This window comes from Epinephelus lanceolatus, chromosome 3, assembly GCF_041903045.1.
Source record: "Epinephelus lanceolatus isolate andai-2023 chromosome 3, ASM4190304v1, whole genome shotgun sequence".
Taxonomy (NCBI): Eukaryota; Metazoa; Chordata; class Actinopteri; order Perciformes; family Serranidae; genus Epinephelus; species Epinephelus lanceolatus.
In genome coordinates, this window is record NC_135736.1 from 1,121,351 (window position 1) to 1,149,265 (window position 27,915).

The 27,915-nt window shown below is 41.3% G+C and overlaps 1 pseudogene; it reads right to left on the reverse strand.

Moving 5' to 3' along the window:
• Window positions 1–27,366, reverse strand: part of LOC144462605 (uncharacterized) — a 346,494-nt pseudogene extending 319,128 nt beyond the window's left edge.
• Window positions 27,367–27,915: the final 549 nt, after the last annotated feature.

Consider the following 27,915-nt stretch of genomic DNA (forward strand, 5'->3'; position numbering starts at 1 on the left):
CTTCCATTAAAATGAATCGCTTGGTAAACTACCACAGCATTGCTTATGTAATAATATCTTCTTCGGGCCGGCTGGCTCGTTTCTGACATAAAAAAGAATCAAACAAGAGAATTGGCATGGTCAACTCAAATGTCCCATATGATGGGTGCTAATCCAAAAATGATAAAATAGAAAATAAAGTTTTCAGCACTCTCAAATAAGTGTGTAGCATTTTAATTCATGCACAGCAACAGTGGCGTGACCCATATTAAACAACAGTCAGGGATCTGCCAGTGATTATCAACCAGCTTATACAAATCATTGGAACAATGTCATAAAAAGACAAATACTAGTAAGAAATACAGTATAGTAAGAAAAATAGTATTTAAGTCATTGAAAAACATATATCACATTCTGTGACTGCAACAACCACATAAGTAACCAGTTGATTTTACACACTAGCAATAACAAAATGCACTTAACAATATAAAAACTCATCATGTGCAGAACCTCAATAGCAGAATTAAAGTGTCTGGCTTTATTTAGCACTTTTATGAATTAACAGCACTCAAATATCACTTTGTGAAAAAGCTATTTTGACAGTTTAGAGTGTGCTACCAAGATAAACCTTAGACACAAGTTTGTTTCATTCCCTGAGGGAGCACAACATCTCCCACACATTCTCTGGTAGCCTCATGTGCCTTTTTGTGACTGGGACAAGACCAAGCAGATCATGTGGCTGATACCACAGAACATCATCTTTCATAGGCCAAAAGAAACGGTCCTTGCCAATGATGCTCATTGGTTTCATAAGGGTACAACCTGCTGCATCTACATCCTGAATGATGCCTGGATACACATCTTGGTCATATTGAACGGCACACCATTGTCCTATCAGTTGATCTGTGATCTCTGAAACGGGGACAAGTGTTAATGGCTGTGTGTCCATCTCAGGTGGCTCCAGATCCAGGGGTGATCCTTCCTGGCTTGTAGTTGGCTCATCTTGCTGAATGGCCGCTGTCTGCGGGCCATAGCACTTGCACTCCTCTGGAGCTGAACAGAAACAGCTGAGTACTCGCCACTTGATGTGACCTGGATTGTTGGTGAAAATCTGTACAAAAATTAAAACAATTGGGTGTTACTGAATATGCTACATTCACAGAGTAAATAAAGACTAATTTAATTAATAAATATTATAATATATAAAATACTCCACCTGATGTATTTTCATTGTTCCATGAACTGTTTCCAGTTGATTTGGTAGCAAGGCATCCTTTGCTGAAATGTCTTCTTCAGTGACATGGAAGAGCTTGATCTTTGATTGCTCCTTCGACAGGACATCGAAGAGGACTTCACCACTTGGTACATCTATTCCACGGGCAACAATAGCATCTGCATTTTGTTTTATTGCTGCCCCAACTCCATCCGCAGGCCCTTTGCCATGTCCGGCCTCCAAAAAGTTCCAGATCACCCTGCTGAACCCAAACCTAAACGGCATTGTGGAGAGTAAATAAAAATTCTTCTTGGATCGGTACTGGGTTGTAGGGCCGTCACTTATGACATGGAGGTTTGTTGCAGAGGGGTTCTGTTCCTTCAAGTGGGAGAGCACAGGAGAGAGATGTGCCCATATAGCCGAAGGATCATGCCTCATTGATGGGGAAACTGAACACACTGACGATATCCCTTTTCCTGTGTAGGCAACTCCAGTGTGAAGGGATGCTTGCTTGTGTGAGTCGCCAAAATGTATGGCTTGAATCTCAGATGAGTATTTGCAGAGATAATTCTCAGCAAAATCCACTTGAAGAATAATCTCACTCTGCCCAACATTTTCTTTCAGATGACTCAGCGTGGAGTACTGATGGCGGATGTTGAAGACATGTCTTGCAAACCTCTCTTTTAAAGCAGTTGTGAAGTCTTCCAAAAGAGATTGAAGGGTACCATATATCCGCTCCTTTGTCGTTAAGTGTACATTGAACTTGTGTTTTGTTCCATCTTTGTTTGTCTTCTCACGCTCTTCAACTTTATTTTTCCAGTTAAACCAGTAGGTCTGTAAGCCAGGATCAAATTCACCAGTTTGCAGCTCTTTTCCTTTGCAGAGGTTACATTCTCTGTATGCACATTCTTTTGTTGGCTTTTCAGAGCATAAGATCTCCATCAACCTGTCAGGGTTTTTGCTTTGTATCACTCTATGATATGCTAGCTTGTCAGCCATAAACTGCACATTGGCATGTATTTTGCATAAGCAGGTATCTCTGTCGCATCAAGTAGGTGTCACAACCCAAAAAGGTCGTTTTTTGCAAAACTCTGTATATGACAGCTTCAACAGTGGACTTTCCATCTTGAACTTCAGATAAAGGTTGTGAAGTGTGTCATTTAGAAAACGCTTCTGCTTTTTCACCTTCTGTCGGGTGAGTGTCTCCCTTTTCCCTGTTGTTGCTCTGCTGTTATCGTCTCGTTCCAAGAATATCTTGATTTTCTCAGTGGTATCCACACTGATTATGTTTTTGTAGGGTTTCATATGAAAGTGAAGACCAACAGGCCATTCGCTGTTTTTCCGCATCATCTTGGCTGAGAAACCAAGTTGGTTTTGCGCTTCTTTCACCAAGTGGTACTTCTTTAGAATCTTCAAAGCCAGAATCTTTGACACTACTTGTTTTATTTTTGTGCCAGAATCCTTTTTTTTCAGCTGAGAAAGCACTACATTATGAAAGAGTAGTGTTCTTCGAAGGGCATTTGGTTTTAGCTGCATTTGTTGCTTTAATTTCATTTTGGGGGATTCTGAAGTTTTCAGCTTCTCGGCGAGTCTTTGATATCTCTTTTTATACTTCTCCACCTTTCTCAGAGCATGTTCAAGCCTCAGATGGTACTCAGCAAGGTCACAGTAAGCTTTTGCCCTATTTGCTCTCACTTTTTTCCATCCTCTCATATGACTTGGGGTTTTATGATGAGAACTGTCAGAAATATCAGGTGAAGCTTCAAGAATGGGCACTTCATTCTCATGTTCTTCCTGACCTATAGGAGATACAGGAGGTGTGTTTCCAGCTATATAACTTTGTATCTTCTCTCTGTTCTTATCACTGGCCCTTTTGTTTCTTTGGTTAAGTTTCCACTGTTATCTCCTGCATCTTTGTTCCCGCTTTGATAATTGTGAGATGGCTTTCAGTTTTCCTGTCTCTTTTCTTTCTTTGTATCTCTCTTTTTCTCTTTCAAGATACTGCTGATATTTCTCAGGATCTTCCTTGATTTTGTCTCTGTATTTTTTTGACCGTTGAGCTGGTTTAGCTGGGGCCATGTTGACATCTTCAAAAAAAAAAAAAAAAAAGTAAATTATGGTTGGTCACTGTTCAATTATGTATCATAATAAAGTAGCAAATAGTAAATAGTAAATTAAGCTAATATATTCTAGTTATAAGGTAATAAACAGATACATTGTCATTACCATCACTGATTTTCATTACCATCACAGTCACTTGTGTGATGGTAATGACAATTTTCACTCTTTACAGAAAATGTTGGCTAAGTTTTAGACTTGCTAAGCTAACTGGTTAGCTAGCATACAATGTACACTGAATATATGTAAATAAAGTGAAATTTCCTATTAATGAATTAAAATATTCAAATAGTAACTTGTTTGGTAATCATGCCTAATAAACATACTCTCAGATCAGGATGTATAAAACATCAAATTACTTACATATGTGGGCATCAAAGAATCAGGCTTCTGCCTCATGTCTGCAAATGTTCCTCTGGAGCATCTAATTTGCATGAAACAATGTAAGTAACTGTTTGTAAAAACTTTCTTGCTCTCTAAAATGTTGAGTGTGATGGTAATGACAGATGTATGAGGGACAGCGATATTTAACTATAAATAAATTGCAAATTGAAAAAATATAAACTATATGAATTTGAAAAATGTCTTTTTAAGTTGTTATGAGGAAATGCAAAGTAAAGTTTTAATGAATTTAGCACTTTTTATTACTTTATTATAGAGGGGATGTCAAAAAGTCTGGGTTGGGGACAAGCCCAAAACAGTGAAATTCTTGCACATTTGAATTTTCAACACACAGAAAAAGTATTAAAATGTCATCATTGAGACACAGTTATTTTTTTCACAGCTATTACAACCTAACCTTAACAAATGCAATAATTATTTTTTCTAAAAAACATTTTTTTTCTTGAAAATCTACCCTGGGGACAGAAAAACTCCCTTAATTGAAGAATCACCCATATACACATATATGAACTTAAAATATGAAGTAGCGGTCAGTGAAGATGGCTAGATTAGAATCTTTACCATGCAGAATTTTCCCAAGGATCAAGACAATACATTTTGTATTTAAAAAAAAAATGTTAGTATAGTATGTTCATATCCAATGACAGATCATTCATAACCCATTAAAAAACACTCATGCTTTCATACATACATGTTATCCTCTTGTGAACACCCCTCCATGTTATCCTCTTGTGAACACCCTTTCATGTTTTCCTCTTGGGAACACCCCTCCATGTCAACAGTTTCCAAAATTGTTAATTGATAGAACATGAAAGAGGTGAAAAGCTGAAACAATTGTGATTAACCTCTTACCATCAAAAGTCAGAAGTTGATCAAGGTACTACATAAATAGTTGAACTAAAATTGTGTATAAACTCGCCTTTATCACGAGTATGTTAATTCACCCTTTTCTAAGTATGACTGGATGCAGACTAGCCAATCCTAGCATAGCACTGGCCAGCTACAACCAGGGTCTGACTACTATACAACTGTGCTTCATACACTTCTATGTAATCATTTCAGGTTTTCTTCATTTTCAGGGATGCTAAGGAATTAAGGATTTATTTTGACCAAACAAAAGTTGGTGATTGTGGAAAGACCAACCAAGGCATGTTTGGTGAATTTTATTCTGTTTCTCTTGGCTTTGATTGAAGTTTGTTTCTTATGACACAATGAAATTACTGTTCTTTTTTTTTTTAATGCAGTCTAGAGTATTTGGCAAGAGGAATATAGTTGCTGTTTCTAGTTAAATAAAAAGCACTTCGCTCTTGAACAAAAAAGGTCTTTTCAGTAAGGATAATTTACATAATGTTGTCAGACACTTATAATAACAATCTGAGCCTGTCAGTGACAAAAACAAACACTTTCATTGGTCATACTTTGATAGTCAAAGTTGCCTCAAACAGCCTAAACTGCAGCTCAAAATGCAGCTGCCAGCTGAGATGATCTATTGGAGCATTTCCAAAACTTTTTGTACCTCTTAGTCATTTATACATAAAAAACTATAAACACAGGGCTATGGTTTTTAGGAAACCGCAAATGCCCTTGTCGTTGTCTTTTGACTTGATCGACATGTGATGTGGTGGTTAACTTTTACACTGTGATCTGTAGACATAAGCTTCTGTCTTTATCTTTTGAACATGTTTTCGCTGCCAAGTCAGTTTGACATCTTGGATATCTCCAAAGGCATATTGTAGACACCTCTATTTCTATGAAATAGCTTTTTCATTTTTCAAAAAAGTAGATAATACTGTAACTGCAACAGTTTGATGAAAAAGCAGCAACTAACAACTAAGGAGCATGGCTTAACGAAGGGTGAATTAAGGTCAAATACTTATGTTCTTGAATAAAAGCATTTATATACGGACAATGTTGTTCTACTTTTCGTTTATTTGTTCGTTCGTTCATCATCCTCCGCTTATCCGGGTCCAGGTCGCGGGGGCAGCAACCTCAGCAAAGAAGCCCAGACAGTCCTCTCCCAAGCCACTTTCGTCAGCTCTTCCGAGGGAACTCCGAGGCGTTCCCAGGCCAGTCGGGCAATGTAATCCCTCCAGCGTGTCCTGGGGTGGCCCCAAGGTCTCCTCCCGGTTAGACATGCCCGAAACACCTCTCAAGGGAGGCATCCAGGAGGCATCCTTACCAGATGCCTGAACCACCTCAACTGGCTCCTCTCGATGTGGAGAAGCAGCGGCTCTACTCCGAGTCCCTCCTAGATGCCCAAGCTCCCCACCCGATCTCTAAGGCTGAGCCCAGCCACCCTGCGGAGGAAACTCATTTCGGCTGCTTGTACTCGCAATCTCGTTCTTTCGGTCACTACCCAGAGCTCGTGACCATAGGTGAGGGTTGGAACGTAGACCGGTAAATCGAGAGCTTCGCTTTCTGGCTAAGCTCCCTTTTCACCACAATGGACCAGTTAAGCACCTGCATCACTGCTGACACCGCCCCAATCCGCCTGTCAGACTCGTGCTCCTTCGGTACAGGGACTAGATAGCCCTTAGCAAAGGGCCACCAACCCCATACTCCCAGGGCACCCCCCACAGGATGCCCCTGGGGACATGGTCGTAAGCCTTCTCCAAATCCACAAAACACATGTGGACTGGTTGGGCGAACTCCCATGCCCCCTCCAGCACCCTGGCAAGGGTAAAGAACTGGTCCACGGTTCCGCATCCGGGACGAAAACCACATTGCTCCTCCTCAATCCAAGGTTCAACTATCGACTGGACCCTCTTCTCCAGCACCCTGGAGTAGACCTTAGCGGGTAGGCTGAGGAGTGTGATCCCCCTGTAGTTGGAACACAGGGGGTGTTTTACTTTTTTCATACATTAAAATATAAGAGGGATAATACCATTCACATCAAGATGAATTTCATCCAGACTCTTCCCTTTGTACTGTCCTAGCCCTCCCTGTTCCAATGCCAGAAGATCTTTGCTTATTTTAGCTAGTTGCAGCGTGCCCTCTGGAAGGTGGTAGTGCTTTCTGTGGACGTCGATGTTATGCCCAAGAAAGTCTGCCAACTGGTCAAGTTCTGTGGTCTTGAGATTCAGAATGGCTGAGAGGGTGGCAATGCATTTCCTGAGTTTTGTTGAGGTTAATGCTTTGGAATTTTTGACATCATCACATTCATGCACAAACTGCCTTATGCAGTCAGAACCCCTGAGGTAATGGACAGAATGCAGCAATGCAAACAAGAATCTTTCAGCTTTCTTTCAGCTCACCACTTTCTTGTCACTTGTCAATCAGCATATCGAGTGAGCAGGGTGAGGAGAACAGGAACTTTCCTTCCTCTCTTTCCTACTATGGTTATCCAAACAAAATGTTTGCAAAGCTTCTGCTCCAGTGGTGTAAGAGCCAGATTAACATGCATGTAAGTACACAGAGAAGGGCATTCTGGATACTTCTCCTTCTCTCCGGTGGTTAAAGAGGATCACTTGCGCCAGTGTAACTTTAGCAAGGTCTTTCCAGTTTGAGGGCGAAACATCTTCTTTCAGGGCATCCAAGTAATGCTGCTGTTTCTTAGACAAATGGTTATCAAGATTTTTTTTTTTTTTTTTTTTATACTTGTCTGCATTGGTCTTCATAGCTTAGCGCCACTAAAGGGTGTAAGCTTCTTGTGAAGATTGATGCACTGTTAATCTTGCAGTCAAGTATTTTATACCCATAATGAGTGGTTGTGACTGTCACCCACCCTCCCTGGAGACTAGCCTATCAGCCTTTATTGGAAAAACTTCCTAATATGAGTCAGAGAGGGCCGTGATACACCAAAGTGTGTCAGGGGGAAAGTAAGGAAACAGGCAAGGGGGAGGGGGCAGGTGCTTAAGTCCTGAGTTATATAGTGACAGTGCATGCGGAGAAGAAGGAGGAAAAACAAACAAATAAACAAACAAATGAAAAAAAAAACAGGGGAGAAACAGGCAGTGTAGCTGATGTATTGTGGCCTTGAGGTGGTTGTGCTCCATGCAGATTATCGAAAATAAACATATACATGTCTACGATACTGTACTGAAAAACAAAAACAAAAGAGAAGTCTATACTGAACACCAAAAATGTGAGAGTCTTGGTGGAGGGGGAAAGCCCAATTGCAGAGAAGAGTTGCCAGCGCGGTGTGGTAGGTTTGAGAAGCAAGTGGGCCCCTTTGGAGTGATCCCATCGGTTCTTTGCGATGCGTCACGGAGCTGAAGTGTCGAACATGCATGCGTGTATTTGAACCCTCCCAATGTGTTTATGAAAACCATCACCAGGGTCCAGGGCCAGCCCTGCGGGGGAAGGGGGGCGGTATGGCACCCCAAGACCGCAGGAGCGCCCAGACCCCAAGACCAGGGAGCCGCAGAGGCCGCAGGACACCACGCAGGCCCAAGGACCCAGGGCGGCGAAGGCCGGCACCACCAGAGAGCCAGACACACACCCCAGACAGGCGGAGCAGGAGGGCCCACCCACCCACCGCCCGACGCGGACCGTCGAGGGCCCATAAACCACAGCCGGTCAGGAGGCAGAACCCCGGCAGGAACCCACAGAGCCCCCAGGGCGCCACCCGGCCCACCCGCCACAGGGCCACGGGACCCCCCAGACACCGGGAACCCAGCCAAACCACCATGATGTAAATGGGCTCCCTGGCTCCAACCCTCAGCCCACCCCGCCCCAGGCCCAGGGAGCACGAGGAGACCCCGCCCCCCCAGGCACACAGGGCGAGCAGTCCAGATGCACCCGCCCCCAGGGGAAACCGCCCGGCCCCGCAATCCCCCACAGAGCCAGGGAGCAGGCCCGGATTCAAGGGGAAGAAGGTGCACCTAACACATGCTTAAGACCTTGAGTTCTGATGAACCGCTGTGATGTATTGTGGTGAGAGAGATAGAGGGATTAGGGGTTACATCATTAACAGAAACACGTTACATATTACACAACAGTCTTTCTTGAGTTGTAATATTTATATGTACAGGTGGCATATGCTCACAGGCTGAGTGGCACTATACAGACACGTTTAGTGAGTGAATAAATGGTGACCATTTTTCTGTAAAGTATGTTAATTGGTTTCTGTGGCCAGCAGATATTTTCTCCAGCGAAATATGTTCTACAAGGAGATTCAGCCAATGGTTGATGTTGAGGGTCTGTTTATCTTTCCAGTTGACTAGGATTGTTTTCTTGGCGATGGCGAGAGCTACAAGAAGAGAGTTGCAGTGGCTGTTTGGGAGGTCAATTGTCATCAGGTCACCAATTAAGCACAGGTTGGGAGATAATGGGATCCTGCAGTCCAAAATGGAGGAGAGTTTTTGGGTGACTGTAGACCAGAAGTGCTGGATGGGTGAACATAACCAGAGTGCATAAAAGTAGGTGTCTGCAGTCTTCTGAGTACACTGAGTGCATGTGTCAGATTGACTAAGGCCCATTCTATTCATCTTTTGTTGGGTGATGTGTGTTCTGTGGAGTACTTTAAATTGGATAAGTTGTATATTAGTGTGTCTTGTCATCTTAAACGTATTTTTGCATATCTGAGTCCAGAAGTCAGGGTCCGGTGATACACCCAGTTCTTTTTCCCATTTTAAAGTTGGTAAATGTATAGAACTGGTCTTTGACAGTAATTTATAAATCTTAGAAAGATTCTTCTTATTACTCGGAGAAAGCTTTGTAATATGTTTGGCAAATTCTGGTGGCTGCAAAGTGTCCTGAGGCGCTAGAATTCTCCTCTTGATTGTTTTTATCAATTGTAAATATTGTAGAAAATTGCCATTTATTATTTCAAAAGTTTGAAATAAGTTTGTGTATGTCATAAGTATATTGTCTTGGAAAAGGTGATGGAGATGAGTTACTCCCTTCATCTCCCACGTGCTAAAATGGAGAGGTCTTTTGTTAATTTCAAAATCTGGGTTGTGCCAAATTGGAGAGAGCAAGCAAGGTTCTATCGGAGAGTTTGTGATTTCTAGTGTTTTCCACCAGGCTGATAAGGTGGAAGCAATCATTGGGTTCTTAAAACAGTTATGACGTCTGAGTGTAGTGGTGATGAACGGGAGGTCAGAGAGTTTTATATTGTTGCAGTCCGCCTGTTCTAGTTCGAGCCAGGAGTTGTAGTCTTCGTTAGGATATAACCATTTCAATAGGTATTGTAGCTGGTTAGCTAAATAGTAATGTTTAAAGTGAGCGTCCAATCCCCCTTCCAATTTGTTTTTCTGAAGGGTGCTTAGGCTAATTTTTGCTGTTTTGTTCTTTGAGTAGAATTTTATAATTGCAGAATCTAATGACAGGAACCATTTTGATGTGGGTGTGAATGGAATCATGGAAAAAAAATAGTTAATTTGGGGTAGAATTTTCATCTTAACTGTGGCTATTCGTCCCAGGAGGGAGATGGGAAGATTATTCCAGCGCTTCAGGTCACCACAGATCTTATCTAGCAGCGGGCTAAAGTTCAGGTGGACCAGGTCTGATAGTTTGGGTGAAATATTTATGCCAAGATATCTTATGTTGCCCGCAGGGAGAGAAAATTTTTGGTCTGCAGGATTCCAAGAGTTCTCCGTTATTGGCATTATTGTTGATTTGGACCAGTTGATGGAGTAGTCCGAAAGTTTAGAAAAATGTGTTATGAGATTAAATACTTAATGTAAAGACGATTTCGGTTCTTGTAGATAAAGTAAAATGTCGTCGGCATATAGATTAATTTTATGCTCTGAATTGGCGGAATGGATACCTATGATCTTGCTGTTCTGACGGAGTGCCATAGCCAATGGTTCAATGAATATTGCAAACAGTAGAGGCGAGAGTGGGCACCCTTGTCTGGTTCCTCTCTGCAAAATGAAGCTTTTAGATGTGATCCCGTTGGTGATGACTGTGGCCTTAGGGGAATTGTATAAGGCTGATACCCACTGGATAAATGACTCTCCAAAGCCAAATCCACTCAGGGTGGCAAATAGGAAGGACCAGTTGACCTTGTCGAAGGCTTTTTCTGCATCAAGTGACAAAATAATTGCTTTTGTATTAACGCGTTGTGCTTTACTTATCAGATTAAGAACTCTTCTGACATTATTGCTTGAGTGATAATTTTGATATCACTGTTAATTAGTGATAGAGGACGGTAGCTAGAAGGAAGCGTGGGGTCTTTGTCTGGCTTTAGTAATAATTTGATTGCTGCTGTATTCATGTGAGGTCTTATACCTCCGTTCTTTTTGATCTCTGTCACTGTCCTGATGAAAAGTGGTGCTAATATTGTCCAGAAATGTTTTATAAATTCGGCAGGAAAGCCGTCTGGACCTGGAGCCTTACCTGTTGGCATTTTGTCTAATGCGCTCTGCAGGTCATTAATAGTCAGGGGGACGTCTAACATATTTCTGTGTTCCGTGGATAACTGAGGTAAATTTAGGTTATCAAGAAAAGCCTGAATATCTTCTGGGTTTGGATTGTTTACTGTTGAATATAAGTTATGGTAGAAAGAATAGAAAATCTGATTGATCTCCTGAGGAGATTGTGTATAATTTCCGGACGGCCCCTGGATTGTTGGTATCAGAGATTTTTCTTTATTGCGTTGGAGCTGATTAGCCAAAAATTTTCCTGATTTGTTACTGTGTTCAAAATTGTTATATCTTAGTTGCTGTATGATAAATTCAGTTTTCTTTGATAGAATATTGTCCAGTTGCGATTTTGTACACTGTAATTGGGTCCATACTTGATCACTTGGATTGTTTGCATATTCCTGTGTTAGCTGTTTAATTTTTTCCTCAATGTTTTTTTCTGCTTGCAATTCCTTTTTCTTCTTGTAGGAGGAGTATGATATAATTTTTCCTCTGATTACTGCCTTCCCAGTTTCCCATATTAAAGATGGAGATAAAGTTGGAGAGTCATTGTCTTCAAGAAAGTTTGCCCACTCCTGTCTCACCATTTTGTCAAAGTCTGGGTCTTTGAGTAAAGAGATATTAAAGCGCCATGTTGGGGGCCGTTTATGGATGGTTTCTATTTGCAGATTGAGTGATATTGGTGCATGGTCGCTGATAATGATCGGGTGTATTTTTGTGGTAATTTTTTGTGAGATGGAGTTATTTAAGAGAAAAAAAGTCAATTCTTGAAAATGAGCGATGCACAGGAGAGAAGAAAGTATATTCCCTCTTCTTGGGTATTTGAGTCTCCAGCCATCACCAAGCCCAAAATCATCCATGTATTCCTGTATTACCTTAGCCGATTGTGATTGCTTTGTGTGTACTGAGTTGCTAGATCGGTCTAATGAAGCATTTGGGACTGTGTTAAAGTCTCCTCCAATTATAGTTGTCGAGCTGTCTGATAGGTTAGATAGTAAAGAGAAGATTGTGTGAAAGAAGGCTGGATCATCATTATTAGGGGCATACAGATTAACAATTGTATATAATTTGTTAAATATTGTTGCCTGAACAATGATGTAGCGGCCTTCTGGGTCTGTTACCGTGCTGTTTAAAGTAAATGGTAGTCTCTTGTGGACCATGATAGAGACACCTCTTTGTCTGTTGTTATAGCAGGATGAAAAAATTTGATTAAAATTTGGATCTTTAAGAGATTTTTCTTCTGACTTTAGCAAGTGGGTTTCTTGTAGGAGAAAAATATCTGTTTTCAATCTTGTGACAAAGTCCATCACTTTAATTTTTTTCGCCTGTGAGCGGATGCCATGTACATTCCAGGAAACCAAGTTTAGGTGTGACATTGACAAAGTGGGGGTTTTATCATACTGTGTGTGGGTATGGAGAATGATCTGTGTGTGTTTCTATGTGAGTTTCTATCTGCGTGGATTTTGCATCGCAGGGTTATGGAGCAGAGCATTAGAATATATACAAGCATGTTCAACAACCAGAAGCGCCTGTGCCTTGAGGTATTTACAAACCTGAAAAAACAAAAGGGTTACATGGAGTGTATTTGTGTGTGAGGTTAGGGAGGGGGAGTGAGTGAGAGGGATAGGGGGAGGGAGGGAGGGGGGGACATGATGGAGGGAAAAAAATAGAGAAGTAAAGGGAGAATGCTGGGTGGGGTATGTGAAGTGTACATTCACACCCTGTGAGATTTTTTTTTTTTTTTCCTTTTTTTCCTTTTCAATAAGTCAGTGTTGTATTCATTATATATACATATATATATATATATATACACATATATACATATATATACATACACACATACACATATACATATATACATACACACACCTACACATACATACATATATATATATATATATATATACAGTACAGGCCAAAAGTTTGGACACACCTTCTCATTCAATGCGTTTTCTTTATTTTCATGACTATTTACATTGTAGATTCTCACTGAAGGCATCAAAACTATGAATGAACACATGTGGAGTTGTGTACTTAACAAAAAAGGTGAAATAACTGAAAACATGTTTTATATTCTAGTTTCTTCAAAATAGCCACCCTTTGCTCTGATTACTGCTTTGCACACTCTTGGCATTCTCTCCATGAGCTTCAAGAGGTAGTCACCTGAAATGGTTTCCACTTCACAGGTGTGCCTTATCAGGGTTCATTAGTGGAATTTCTTGCTTTATCAATGGGGTTGGGACCATCAGTTGTGTTGTGCAGAAGTCAGGTTAATACACAGCCGACAGCCCTATTGGACAACTGTTAAAATTCATATTATGGCAAGAACCAATCAGCTAACTAAAGAAAAACGAGTGGCCATCACCATTACTTTAAGAAATGAAGGTCAGTCAGTCCGGAAAATTGCAAAAACTTTAAATGTGTCCCCAAGTGGAGTCGCAAAAACCATCAAGCGCTACAACGAAACTGGCACACGAGGACCGACCCAGGAAAGGAAGACCAAGAGTCACCTCTGCTTCTGAGGATAAGTTCATCCGAGTCACCAGCCTCAGAAATCGCAAGTTAACAGCAGCTCAGATCAGAGACCAGATGAATGCCACACAGAGTTCTAGCAGCAGACCCATCTCTAGAACAACTGTTAAGAGGAGACTGCGCCAATCAGGCCTTCATGGTCAAATAGCTGCTAGGAAACCACTGCTAAGGAGAGGCAACAAGCAGAAGAGATTTGTTTGGGCCAAGAAACACAAGGAATGGACATTAGACCAGTGGAAATCTGTGCTTTGGTCTGATGAGTCCAAATTTTAGATCTTTGGTTCCAACCGCTGTGTTTTTGTGAGACGCAGAAAAGGTGAACGGATGGATTCCACATGCCTGGTTCCCACTGTGAAGCATGGAGGAGGAGGTGTGATGGTGTGGGGGTGTTTTGCTGGTGACACTGTTGGGGATTTATTCAAAATTGAAGGCACACTGAACCAGCATGGCTACCACAGCATCCTGCAGCGACATGCCATCCCATCCGGTTTGCGTTTAGTTGGACGATCATTTATTTTTCAACAGGACAATGACCCCAAACACACCTCCAGGCTGTGTAAGGGCTATTTGACCAAGAAGGAGAGTGATGGAGTGCTGCGGCAGATGACCTGGCCTCCACAGTCACCGGACCTGAACCCAATCGAGATGGTTTGGGGTGAGCTGGACCGCAGAGTGAAGGCAAAGGGGCCAACAAGTGCTAAACACCTCTGGGAACTCCTTCAAGACTGTTGGAAAACCATTTCAGGTGACTACCTCTTGAAGCTCATGGAGAGAATGCCAAGAGTGTGCAAAGCAGTAATCAGAGCAAAGGGTGGCTATTTTGAAGAAACTAGAATATAAAACATGTTTTCAGTTATTTCACCTTTTTTTGTTAAGTACATAACTCCACATGTGTTCATTCATAGTTTTGATGCCTTCAGTGAGAATCTACAATGTAAATAGTCATGAAAATAAAGAAAACACATTGAATGAGAAGGTGTGTCCAAACTTTTGGCCTGTACTGTATATATATATATATATATATATATATATCCACATAACCACATGTACATACATATACATCTGCATATATACATACATACATACATATATACCAGGGCCGCATGATTAATTGCATTGCAATCGCAGGAATGCTTAATTATCTGTTGCAGGAGAAATGTGTCAGAGTACCATTTTGAATGAAATATACATACATACATATATTTATTTATTTATTTCAAGAATAGTGCAGCCCCAATATATATATACATGTATACACGCATCTTTTTTATTTATTTATTTATTTATTTTTTTTTTAATTCCTTTTATGATACAATTAAGCTATGGTTCTACTTTGTTTTGTGGTTTTAGGGGCACTTATCTCACTTAGAAGAGCCATGGGGTGGTGGTAGAGTGGCGGAACAGCTGCCCATCTATGTATAATTTGTCGACCACAAGAGAGGTCCTATTTCCCTTCTGCCTGTGCTCTTTTAAAATGGGATATAACACTTTATGCCTCTCGTTGATTTCCCTGGGGAACTGATCGTTCATACCGAACGAAGTGCCTTTTAGCTCTCGTCCTTTACTCTTAACGAGCATTTTCTGCTGATAATGTTCGAATTTGGCGATGATTGGACGAGGACGCTGGCCTCCTCGAGGTCCGAACCTGTGGACGCGGTGAAAGGTGATGTTGTTGACAGTCTCCGTCGGGATCTTGAGGGCCGTCACCATGAACTTTTTTACCCGGACTTCTGGGTTGTCTGGTGTGCTCTCCGGGATGCCAGAAATGATTAAATTGTCTCTCATACTTCTGGACTGCACGTCGAGGACAGTTTCCTTAAGGAGTTTATTTTCCTTTTTGAGAAGATCTACATCTGACATGACCGCCGCTAAGGTGGAGTGGAGTTCAGCGTTGTTTTGCTGCAGGTCGCTAATCTGCTGGTAAGTGAACTCCAAGCTTACCTTCAGGTCTTTTATCTCCTGGTGAAGCATACAGAGCACTTCTAGCTTCTTGTTGATGGATTCCAAGACGCTAAATTCGGAGGATAACAAGTCTTGTGTATCGGTGGCTGAGTCGGTCTTCTTCCTCTTATTGGGGTTGTCGGCAGGACCCTCCATGATGCACTCGTAGTAGTATTGATCGATAAACTCTTCTAGGTCCTCCACTCTGGCTGATGGTGCAGGCTGGAGTTGTCACCCGTTAGGTAATTATATTTGTTTGGCTAGTTTGTTGATATCTAATCTAGCAGCTAGGCGCCGCCATGTTGAATCTCAAAATCCCACAGTGGTCTCGCGGTCTCACGCTGCCATCCGGTCTCACCTGAGGGCAGTTTGGATGAATACATCCAGAGTCAGGTGACAAGGTGCCTGTTAGCATGACCCATGACCTGAAACTTCTTTGTTTTCCTTTTTCAGAATTGGCAAAGACACTCTGACTGACATAATCAAACACTTTGATGAGAATGGGGCAAGACCACGGTTAAGGAAGAAGAGCTCACAGCCACAGCCAGCCAGGTTCATCAGCCGTGAACAAATCAACAGAGCTGTGGAATTTATAAAAAAACTACACAGAAGACAATGCCATCATGCTGCCTGGCCAACATCCTGGGCATAGGGATTGGCATGTGAAGTTGCTGCCAACCCATGTGTCTAAGGCCTCAGTGTGGCGTCTCTACGTGAAGTCTGCTAAGGAGCTTGGTATGTGTAAAAATTGATTTCGAATCGAATGCTTCTAATGTGAAGTAATGTGAAGCACTATTAGCAATTAAAGTATAATTAACCATAAGTAACATCTGTTTTTTCAGGTTAGCGTGCAGTTTGTAAATCAAGCTTCAAAGCACTATGGGATCAGCTCCTTCCGCACATCAGAAGCTGCAGGCCACGTACAGATCTCTGCTGGCAGTGCCAAAACAATAACGAGCAGCTGGTACGAAGTGCAAACCTCCCAGATGATAGAAAGTCTGAAGCGGTCAAGCAACAAGATCATCATACCCTTGTGCAAAAAGAGAGGGCTGTGTACAACGAGATGACTGCTGCCTGCAGAAAGACGTGCTGACTCTCAGTTGTCTTTTGGACCCTCCCCATCAGCAAGCAAGAAGATCAGGATGCAGCAGGTACTATTTATCACACGTTATTTACTTCACTTCACTTTACTTTATTAAATGTCCCTTGAAGGGTGATTTGGTTTGCAGCAGACACACACGCCAAGTGTTACTGTACAATATTAAAGTGCATAGAGAATAAGTAGCCTAATAATAAATAGTTACAAGTGCAAATGCAAAGTAGCAATAATAAATAATAATAAATAGTTGCAAGTGCAAATGCAGAATACCAGCAATATAGCAATCAGGGTTATTTTGTTGAATGAAAGTTTTTTTATTTCTATAATTTTTATAGTGATTGATTTATTAGACTGTTATGAATAGACACAAACGTCTTTCATTAGATGTAATCCCCTTTCCCTCTCTGTCTTCTTCAGATGCACTTTCCCTGAAACCCTTTTCAGCCTGGGCCAATGTACTTCCTGACTCCACGGAAATGTGGCCTTTTTGGTGTCTCCTGTGAAGGGCTGCAAAAACAGGTGAATTTCCTGATTGATAAAGGCATGTCGTCAAGTAAGGGGAGCAATGAAGTCATCAGCTACATGCATCATTTCTTCAGCAACTTCGGAGTTGGAGAAACAGACGTGGATCTTCATTGTGACAACTGCAAAACAAAAACAACTTCATGCTGTGGTACGGTGCCTGGCGGGTTGGACACAAGCTTCACTCCACACTTAGCATCCACTTCCTTATTGCTGGCCACACCAAATTTGCCTCTGACTGTGGCTTTGGACTAATCAAGCAAGCATTCATGAGGACCAGAGTCAACACTTTGGCAGACATCGCCAAGGTTGGTTTATTTTATTTGACTACTGTAAATGTGTAAAACATGCATTTTTTAAAAAAATCATGAAAAGTAATAGAATATTTCCATTGCTGTCAACAGGTAGTGGAAAACAGCTCTCCTGAGAGTCACCTCAATATCCCACAGCTTGTTGGAATGGCAGATGGCAGAGTGATAGTCAAGACCTTCAACTGGCAGACACATCTGAGTCCCTACTTCCAAAGGCTCCCACAGATCAAGAGTTATCAGCACTTCAGGTATTTATATTGAAACTTCCACATTGTATATAAAAAATAATTTCATGGATATGATAGTGTTTTATGAGAAAACAGTGAGCCATGTTTTAAATATCCTGTGATGTGCTTATATTCTGTCACAGCTTTGATGCCAAGAGACCAGGTGTGGTGCTTGCTAGAACTCACAGTGATGCAGAACCTGTCGAATTTCAGCTACTGCGCAATCCAGGAGTTCTGCCCCCTGTTGACAGTCTTCCTGTCCTGGCCCCACCTGGACTGAACATTGACAGGCAGACCCATCTTTTTGAAAAAAAAAATCAGGCCTTTCTGTGCTGACGAGGCAAGAGACATCACATCCCCAGCGCCAAGGGTCACAGTACAGAAGAGTACACAGAAGAGGATGCGGGTGTGATATCACCAAATATTGGACTCTCCTTCACACCCTCTCCACAATGTGCTGATCAGCCACAGGAGCTCATTCAGCAACAGACTGATCCATCCACACTGCACCACAGAGTGACTTAAATGTATTTTATATTATTAAATATTAGAAATAAGTATTTGCTCCTTCTACCTCTTAAGTATATTACCTTTCTTGTTTTTCATTTTTATTCAGGGGCTTTTTGTTTTGTTTTTTGTGATCAACTTTATTCAGGGGCTTTTTGTAACATTACACTGTACATTGTTCAAACTACTACAATAATTTCTGCCCTGCAGGCTAACAGATACCAGATGTCACTGAGAGCTAGACCAGTAGGGGGTAGGGCTTATCTAAATGAGATGCAAATGAGCAGCATTGTGTTACCTGGCACCTGAGAATTCAGAATCATTCAAGCTGGATGTCTCAGTAAAGTAATTTGAGGAGTACCTGCATTCAAATGGCCACAACTTCTTCAAATATTTTCAGATTTCCATGTGTTAGACATCATTGGAAAGCTTAGAAACTACACTTTCAGAATCTGTAAATAACTCAAAATGCCTCTCGGGAGACTTGTTCCTGGTTTTTCAATGGCTGGTCACATATATTGGTGTTGGCTGATTACCCTCTCATTCTTCTTGAACAGTCTGTAACCATACTCTAGAAGGCAGTGGTCTTGTTTGATAGCAATTGCAATGTTGTCTTGATTCATATCACTTAAAAACTTCCAGAATGCGTCGCTGAATCTGGGTGGAGCAGGTTCCGCAAAAGCACACAATGCTTGCACTCTTGTTTTTCCTGGTTTAAATGTCTTTCCTTGAGGCCTGAATTTGCAGTTCTGAAAATGTCTCCACATCGCTCTTCTTGTGAACAATCCGTAGCAGTGTACACAATGCATATAATCTTGTCCTTCACTGACTTTCCTTGGTTGCTTACATGGGATGAGTTTGCCTTTCTGGCTCTCCAAAACTTAATTGTTATGTTCATAGTTGCCCTTATTTCGGATATAATCTAAATGCAGTCGTCTTTCTTTTGAGTTCTTTGGAAAACTGATTGCTTTTCAACATCAACCTTATCACTGTGTTTTCGCAACAAGTACTTTTCCACAATACAAGCAGTGGTGTTTCTTGTTATATTTTTTTGAAACATCCTTCTTCTTTGAAACTGCAGCGACATGGACAGATGCTGCTTCTTCAAGGGGCATTGAAACACTCGCCTCCTCGTTTGCATATGTTTTCACCATTTCTTCTTCATTCACATTAGCTCCACTATCAGGAAAGCTTTTTGTGAAGTCATGACTTGTTTCAAAGCTTCTGCTCTGACTGGACTTGTATCGGCTTGGACTGGAAGACTTGAAGCTGCCCTGACTGGAAGAGTTGAATTGGCTCTGACTGGAAGACTTGAATTGGCTCTGACTGGAAGACTTGAAGCTGCCCTGACTGGAAGACTTGAAGCTGCCCTGACTGAAAGACTTGAAGCTGCCCTGACTGGAAGACTTGAAGCTGCCCTGACTGGAAAGCTTGAATTGGCTCTGAATAGCAGATGCCTTTTTAATCCTTTCTTTGTTTTTAGGGGATAAGTCCAAGGTGCAGTCACTGTCTGTGCTTTCCTCCTTGAAATCTGGAATATACTCCTCTTTGCCACCTACACTTGAATCATCTGACCCTACAAGATTCATTTGAATCTTTAGAGGAAACAAAAAAACCTTTCTTAATAACTAATCCTCCAAAATATTGTGTGAAGTTCATCTGAAATTGACTACACTCTTAACTGCCTACTGCATGTAAGGATGATGTACATTCTTTAGGGAGCTGAGTGATTCAGATTACTTTTGGTCTATGGGACTACACAAATTCAGAACCATCTGAATGTGAATGAATAAAGCATTAAAAGGCAAACCCCTGGTATTAATCTACTAAAATATTTGAGAAAACTATATTGAAAACAATAAAGGTATTTACTACTTAAAGGGTAGCAACCCCAAAATAAACACCAGGCTCACTAACAAGAGCAACAAACACGCATTAATGACTTTAAGTGACAGCATGGAGGAATGAACAACACACGGGATGGCAACAGGCTCTCTTCAGCCTCTGTGAAGCCATTTCAGGCTTTGAAGTGGAAGGGCCCTCTGTACTGTCATCATCTGAATCGTAGAGATCATCCCAAAAATCTGGGACTCTATCCATCTGCAAAAATGGAATCATGTCAAGGTATAGTAATCCATATTTGTTTACATTCTATTAAAATCAGATACAGAGGACAGATTGAGGGAAATGGCCAGTCAACTGATTATTGGTATTCAAAGTGTCAGAGGCATACCAGAATGCTTTTTGTCCTTCTCAGCTTTGGAACAACTTCATCGTATGATTGCACACTGGTACCACATTTTACAGAGTCCTCATCAGTTTCATCTACTATACTCTCACTTGAATCATACACGGGATCAGAAAAGTCTGGAAAAGTCCATCTACAAAAAGGGAGTTATGTCAAGGTATGGTTATTCATTTCTGTTTGCATTCTATTAAAATCAATGGCAAGGAAAATACTTTTTGGACCACTGGCTTATATACATTTTACTGGCATTCACATCATTCAAGGCATACCGTAATGTTTTCCGTCTCCCTCAGTTTCTGAACTACTTTTGCACAGCATGGAGTCAAAGGTTGGTCTTTCAGACAATTCTCATCGGTTTCATCACTGCTGGAATAATCCACTAGGGAAAACCCTCTGACAGTGAGCACCTAAAAATAATTAAACACTTATTTATCAGCAAGCATTTAGAACTGAAAATTATCATGTGTGTGAAAATCTTCGAGTTACATTACTTAACTCACATGAAAAACATTTATAAACTGGCATATAATTTAAAGCCAAGGTGCTATTAAAGTGATGCAAAATTATTACAATGAGGTTCATATGGAAAGACCTCACAAGGTGTGTGTGTGTGTGTGTGTGTGTCTTTAGGTAAAGATCCATTGAGTAGGGCCCCATAAGGACAAGATAATGGAACTGTAGTAGTAGTGTGTGTAGTTGTTACATAGTGTAAAGGTCAACATAAATAATTTGTAACAAAACTGTATACATTATTTTCTTATGTGTTTGCTAGCGTCATCTCTGTTTGAATCCTCATGGGAATTTGGATTGCTAGGGAACGTCTCAGTGTCTGCTGCCACAGCTGGATGCTGCCTGTATGTCACCTGGAATACAGATTTATGAAAAACAAAAATGCATGCAAAACATATGGTAACCATATAAACATGTTCGAAATACCCTTTTAAAACATACAGCACCTCATGAAGTTAAAATTATACCTATAATAATTTGATTCTTGATACTGAAAGATGTTATTCAAGTGACATGAAATAATTTTAATAACATTTATACGGAGAGGCCCCACAAGGTCAAGACTAGAAACAGGTGTGTGTGTGTGTGTGTAAGATTACTGGCTCCATGAACCAAAACCATTAGGGAAACAGCCATTGAGTAGGGCCCCATAAGGACAAGGTAATGGAACTTCGTAGCATACAGGTGAACACTGTTTATATTATTTTCTTACCTGTTTGCTAGCCTTATCTCTGTTTGAATCCTCTTGAGGACTTGGATCGCTAGGGAACGTCTCAGTGCCTACTACGACAGCTGGATGCTGGCTGTATGTCACCTGGAATACAGATATAAAAGCAAGAACGCCTTGTCAACTTGTGGTAACCATATAATCACATTCAAAATACCCTTTTAAAACATACAACAGCTTATGAAGTTAAAATCATACATGTAATAATTTGATTTTTGATACTGAAAGATGTTATTCAAGTGACGTGTAATAATTTCATTAACGTTTACACGGAGAGGCCCCACAAGGTCAAGACTAGAGACACACACACACACCCACCCATCTGTGTGTATGATTACTGGCTCCATGAGCCAAATCATTGAGAAGGAGCCACTGAGTAGGGCCCCATAAGGACAAGATAGAATTACATAGCGTACAGGTCAAGATAAATAGTTTGTTGCAATGCTGTATACATTACTTTCTTACCTGTTTGCCTGCCTCATCTCTGTTTGAATCCTCATGGGAACTTGGATCTTTAGGGAATGTCTCAGTGTCTGCTGCCACAGCTAGATGCTGCCTGTGTGTCACCTGGAATACAGATATGAAAAAACACGAGCGCAATGACAACTTATGGTATATTATCACATTCAAAATACCCTTTTAAAACACACAACAGCCATTGAGTAGGGCCCCATAAGGACAAGATAATGGAATTACATAGCGTACAGGTCAAGCTAAATAGTTTGTAACAACACTGTCTGAATCAAATTTTCACCTGTTTGCCTGCCTCATCTCTGTTTGAATCCTCATGGGAACTTGGATCGTTAGGGAACGTCTCAGTGTCTACTATGACAGCTGGATGCTGGCTGGAATACAGATATAAAAGCAAGAACGCCTTGTCAACTAGTGGTAACCATATAATCACATTCAAAATACCCTTTTAAAACATACAACAGCTCATGAAGTTAAAATTATACCTGTAATAATTTGATTTTTGATACTGAAAGATGTTATTCAAGTGACGTGTAATAATTTCAGTCAAGGTTACATGGAGAGGCCCCACAAAGTCAAGACACTGTGTGTGTGTGCATGTGTGTGTGTGTGTGTGTGTGTGTGTGTGTGTGTGTGTGTGCAGCCAGATTCATTTTCATTGCTGTTCACTGTAACATTAGCAGGGTATATTTCTTAAGCTGCTAAACTACTGCAGTTTAAAAAACATTTTAGAAAAATCCATAAACTTAGACCAGGCGAGCCATCTAGTTTAGTTGCAGTTGAGATGCTCCTTGCATGCTCTGCCCCCTACACTAGATTGTATTCAGAGCAGATTAGTTGTAATGAAGGTATAAATGGCAAATGTACTGAAGTAAAAACTAGATTACTGGCTCAAAAATATACATGAGAAAAGAGCAGAATTGCATTTTTTTTTAAAAAGAACATCAAATGTACTTGTTACTTAAAAAATTATACTTTTTTAAGTCGTGTATTACTTGTAACTCTTTACTACCCACTCCTGAGTATAGGCAATAAGTCTGTAAGTCTGTGTTACCCAAGCAGCAACCCCTGGGACTGAAAATGATACCAAAGTGCCAAAAACTGCAGTTCCTCTAATGGCCACTTGAAGCTGCCAACAGAACAGAGTCAATCCCCATAGACCCCCATTTTTAAAATGCCCAAACTTTCAGCATAAATAAACATGTTTATGGCCTGGTACAAAAAAACAGTTTTGGTCTCTTTAGCTAATTTCAACATTCATAACAACTGTATGGGGGTTGAATTTTTATATAACTCATCATACATTTTATCAAGGCTTAAAGTTACAATTAAGGGTGGGCTGCTTTGCTGCTCAGTCAGATCCACCCCTTATTCTCCACAGCTCCACCCTCTCACCCAAATATGGTCACTTCTGGCTCCAAAAAACAAGATGGTGACAGCTGAAATGCTGAATTGAGGCTTCAAAATGGAAGTCCACAAACCAATGGGTGTTGTCATGGTAACTCTCTATTACACAGTCTGCATTTTCCTGATATTCCTGACCATTTCATTAAAAAAAAAAAAGTTTATGATGCTTGAGTTAATTAAATCCCAAATTCAATAAACCAGATAAACAATGAACATTTTCTAGGGTTTGTCCTTTCAAACATATAGCAGCAGATTGCCCTGTCACATGTATCCTGACCTTCTGGAAATACTCCATTTGGTTGAGGAAGGGGTGCAGGAGGCAGGACATGATGCAAAAAGTATGCTGTAATTAAGCATTTTTAAGATTTTCCCCAAAAGAAAACGGCTTGATGATTTGACCATAACCCTCAATTTCCACCAGATGGTTGGTTGGATGTTGGTTGCATCTGCACTCCGGCACGGCAGCGGAGCCGATAGGATTCAATTCTAGTCAATGTGTGTGTTTCCACCGGCTGCGGCTGTGCTGCGTTCCGGCTCCGTCTCAGCTGCGGTACTTCGAAGCCCTCTGCAACAGATATGCAGGACTTCTATTTTTGCCAGACGCTGGAGCACAACGCAGCAATTCAGCACAGCACAGATCGTGTGGGGCAGGAAGTCGTGCACAGAAACAAAATAAAATATCCGGTTAATTTTCAAAATAAAATACACAGTGTTCACGGCGGATCATATTTCCCTGCACTACACCTTGAAAACTACATAATGGGCAGAGGCAGGCCCGAAGTCAACAGGTCAGAGGTTTTCAGACGTCATTTCACCCCGTTGACACCATGGACGAGGAGATGTTAATCATGGCGGTGCACTGAGATGTCTTCCGATGGAGCTGCACCGCTCCGCACAGCAAACGCAGCCGGTGGGTATTGACGGACAGCGGAGCACGCAGCGGATAACCAGCACTGCTGTTCCGCAACGGACACACATCCAGTGGAATTCTGGCATAAGCTTTTTCAGCCACTTGCCTGTTTTACTTGTCAGATAGCCAAACTTAGTCTTACATGTCCAAAATGGAAAATGTAGGCCTATTATATGAATAAATAAAATCAGCAAGGTTTTGGGCGATTATTATAATTTATTAATGTATAAAACATTGTATAAAATTTTTTTAGGTGACTGGAGAAACAATTTCAGCCAAAAACAAGACAATCACTTGTGCGCACACTGTTAGAAACACAGCCTCTGATAATTAACAAATTAGGAACAAACTCAATCCATGTGATGGCTAGTAGATGGCTAACAACTGTTTTCAACACAGAAAAATTGATAAATAATCACAAAAGACATTCAGTGTTGGATTTGTCATGATGGATTTATTTACAGTAACAAAGTCTTCCAAAAGACACAACAGTTCAAGGCTGGATTACAAAGCTTCTGAAGGGGATAGGATTGCACCAGAGCCCTTGTTGGAGCAGCATGACGGCTAACATTTGCTTCTGGGCGCCATGCCATGAATGTGTAAAGAGACCTGGGCACAGCATGGGAGGCAGGTTTCCGTTCGTTTCTGTGAAAGTTGCTGCTTCCACAACATTGGACCCATAGGCAACCGCACTGGAGACTTCACCGGCTGAGATAGCTGATCTTGTGTCACACGGCTGGGTCAAACCTTTCATGGTGTTTTGACTTGCTGCAAGTTGGCCGTTCAGCACCTGATGCAGCAGAATGATGCTGACAGCATCATGTTGAAAAACTGCTGGTAATGACATAATGTAAGAAACTGGAAAGTGGGTGGCTATGCGGTGGGTGAGAGGGGTGGTGGATGGGTCCAACAAACCCTGGACTTTTACCTGGGAGTCTAGTGTTTGCTTTCCTTAGAGATGTAAAGCCAAACAATAATGCTTTTTTGTAAACCTAACCATGTGCTTTTGTTGACGTCTCAGTGTTGATAGCAGTGTGGTGGAACATCAACAGCAGATGCAGGAGGATACCTGGTGCATATTATGAGACTTAAAAGGCAACCGACAAAGTGGTCATATGTGACTACTTGGGATGAGAATGTGTTGATCACTGTTTGGCCACTAGAAAATCAGCTTCAAAGCCCAGTATACTTCCTGAGGGCCTGCTTTATATACGACATCATCGTCCCCAGAGTTAACTTTTATAGAGTCCTGTAGGTCAGATTTTTCACATTGGGACTGTTCAGTGCTTGGTGGTGAGACAGATTATTGTGCGTGGCTCAGCTGGAGAAGTGGTAGCTTCACAGCAGAGGTTTAGGCCCAGTCAAAGCAATGTAGCTCAGCTGGCTTGCTACATTGGCTACCACTATCTCAAAGAATGAACTTCAAAATGGCATTGCTTATCCATAAATCACTGAACAGTTTAGGTCCATTATTCTTGTCAGATTTCTTGTCCCAGTACGACCCTAGCAGACCTCTCACTTCAGCTGGTACTGGATTACTTCTAGCATGACTGACCACTTTCAAATCCAAGCCAAAGACCTACCTGTTCATCACTGCTTCTGATTAATTTTCTTTTAAATCTTTTTTTTTTTTAATTCCATGTGTTTTTGATTCATTTTTCTATTGTTTGCATTGTTTTAGTCTGAATGCTTTTGCCTGTTTTGTTTTTTCCATGTGCTTCTAATTGCTTGCTTTTATTGTTTTTATTGTTTCTCGTGTTTTACCTGTGGAATCTATAAAGAACTTTGGGCTGCCTTTGGATATAAAACGTGTTATATAAATAAAGTTTCTTTGCCTTGTAAAATGTAGCGGTTTTGGATGGGAGGGGAGACAACTGCTGGAACTCACAGACTTCAAATTTAAGTTTATGTTCTGCTTGTTCAACAGTCGTTTGATAACTTACTAAACAGATTTGGAGAGGATATGGATTGTTATTTTTATGCTAAATTCTCATCCTTTTGGTACTGGTGATCTTCCTTAAATGTCAGCTAAAACTACCGCATGGTTTTGCAGCACACCTAACATTGCGCAGTGACATCATTACAATGACACTGAAGACAGAAACCTTAGCTTTCTGTTGCAAAAAGACTGAATGTTCTCATTATTATATTATTATGCTTTTTTATTTTAAAGTGATTTGATAGATAGATAGATAGATAGATAGATACATAGATAGAAGTAGGGGTCTACCCTGTTGCCCTCTGGTAGGTCAACTCCTTAAGTTCTGACCATCTTACCTCTCTTTGATACCATCCGACCACACTTTTCTAATCCAAATGACATCCCTATGTCCTTGTTGTAGATCCTGGTGGTGTTGATCAGTGAGTCAATTTCTTGCTCATTCTTGGCGTACAGCTTGATGTCATCCATGTAGAGCAGGTGGCTAATCGTTACCCAACTTCGTAATTGGTACTCATAGTCAGTCTTCTTGATGATCTAACTGAGGGGATTCAGGCCTATGCAGAACAGCAGTATATGCCGCATTTGATGCTGACTTGGGCAATCGGCTTCGAGTTGGCCCCCAGGGTTGTCTTTCACATTGACACATGGAGTTCTTTATGAAGGCCGTAAGTGTCCTGTTGATCTTGTATAGTTCCAGACATTCCAGTATCCATGTGTGTGGCACTGAGTCGTAGACATTCTTGTAGTCAATCCAGGTGGTGCACAGGTTGGTCTTCCTGCTCTTGTAGTCTCAGGCGATGGCTCTGTCGACCAGTAGCTGGTGCTTGGCTCCTCTGGTGTTACAGCCAATTACTCTCTGTGCCTTGGCCATGTATTGAGCCATATGCCTAGTTATCTTAGTTGCTATGATTCCTGACAGGGGCTTTCCTCTAACCTGCGCTTCATTAATGTCCCTGAGAAGTCTGAGGGTAGGGACATCCTCAGCTTCATGAATCGCTTGATCCCGCTGCTCCTCGGTGAAATGAATTTCCCCACTCCTCCTGTCATTGAGCGCTGTCACCGTTCTCAATCCTTCATCAAGCTTAACTCCAGAGCCAAACCAAGGCCGATCCTGGTTAAGTTCCTCCACTTCCAGGACAAGATAAAGATCTTGAAGCTCTCCAGGGAACAGAAGGAGCTCGTTTTTAATGGAACACGAGTTCATATCTACCCGGACTTCAGCGCTTACTCTTGTCCAGAAACGTCGGCAGTTTGACCTATATAAGAAGAAGCTATGAGACCTGGATTTGACATACTCGATGCTCTTTCCCTGTACGCTGAAAGTGGTCCATGATGGTAAGACAAAACTTCTCCATTGCCCTGATGAAGTTGAGACTTTCCTCGCTGAATTCAGCCAACTCCCTATGACATGCTAATGTTTGTTAGCTAAGCTAAATCACCGTACATTGATTAACGTTTTCTGCTCCCACTTGTCCTCTCCCGTCTCATCTGGACTCTTTATGTCTGACCAATATGTTGACTGCTCCTCTCTGTAATGAT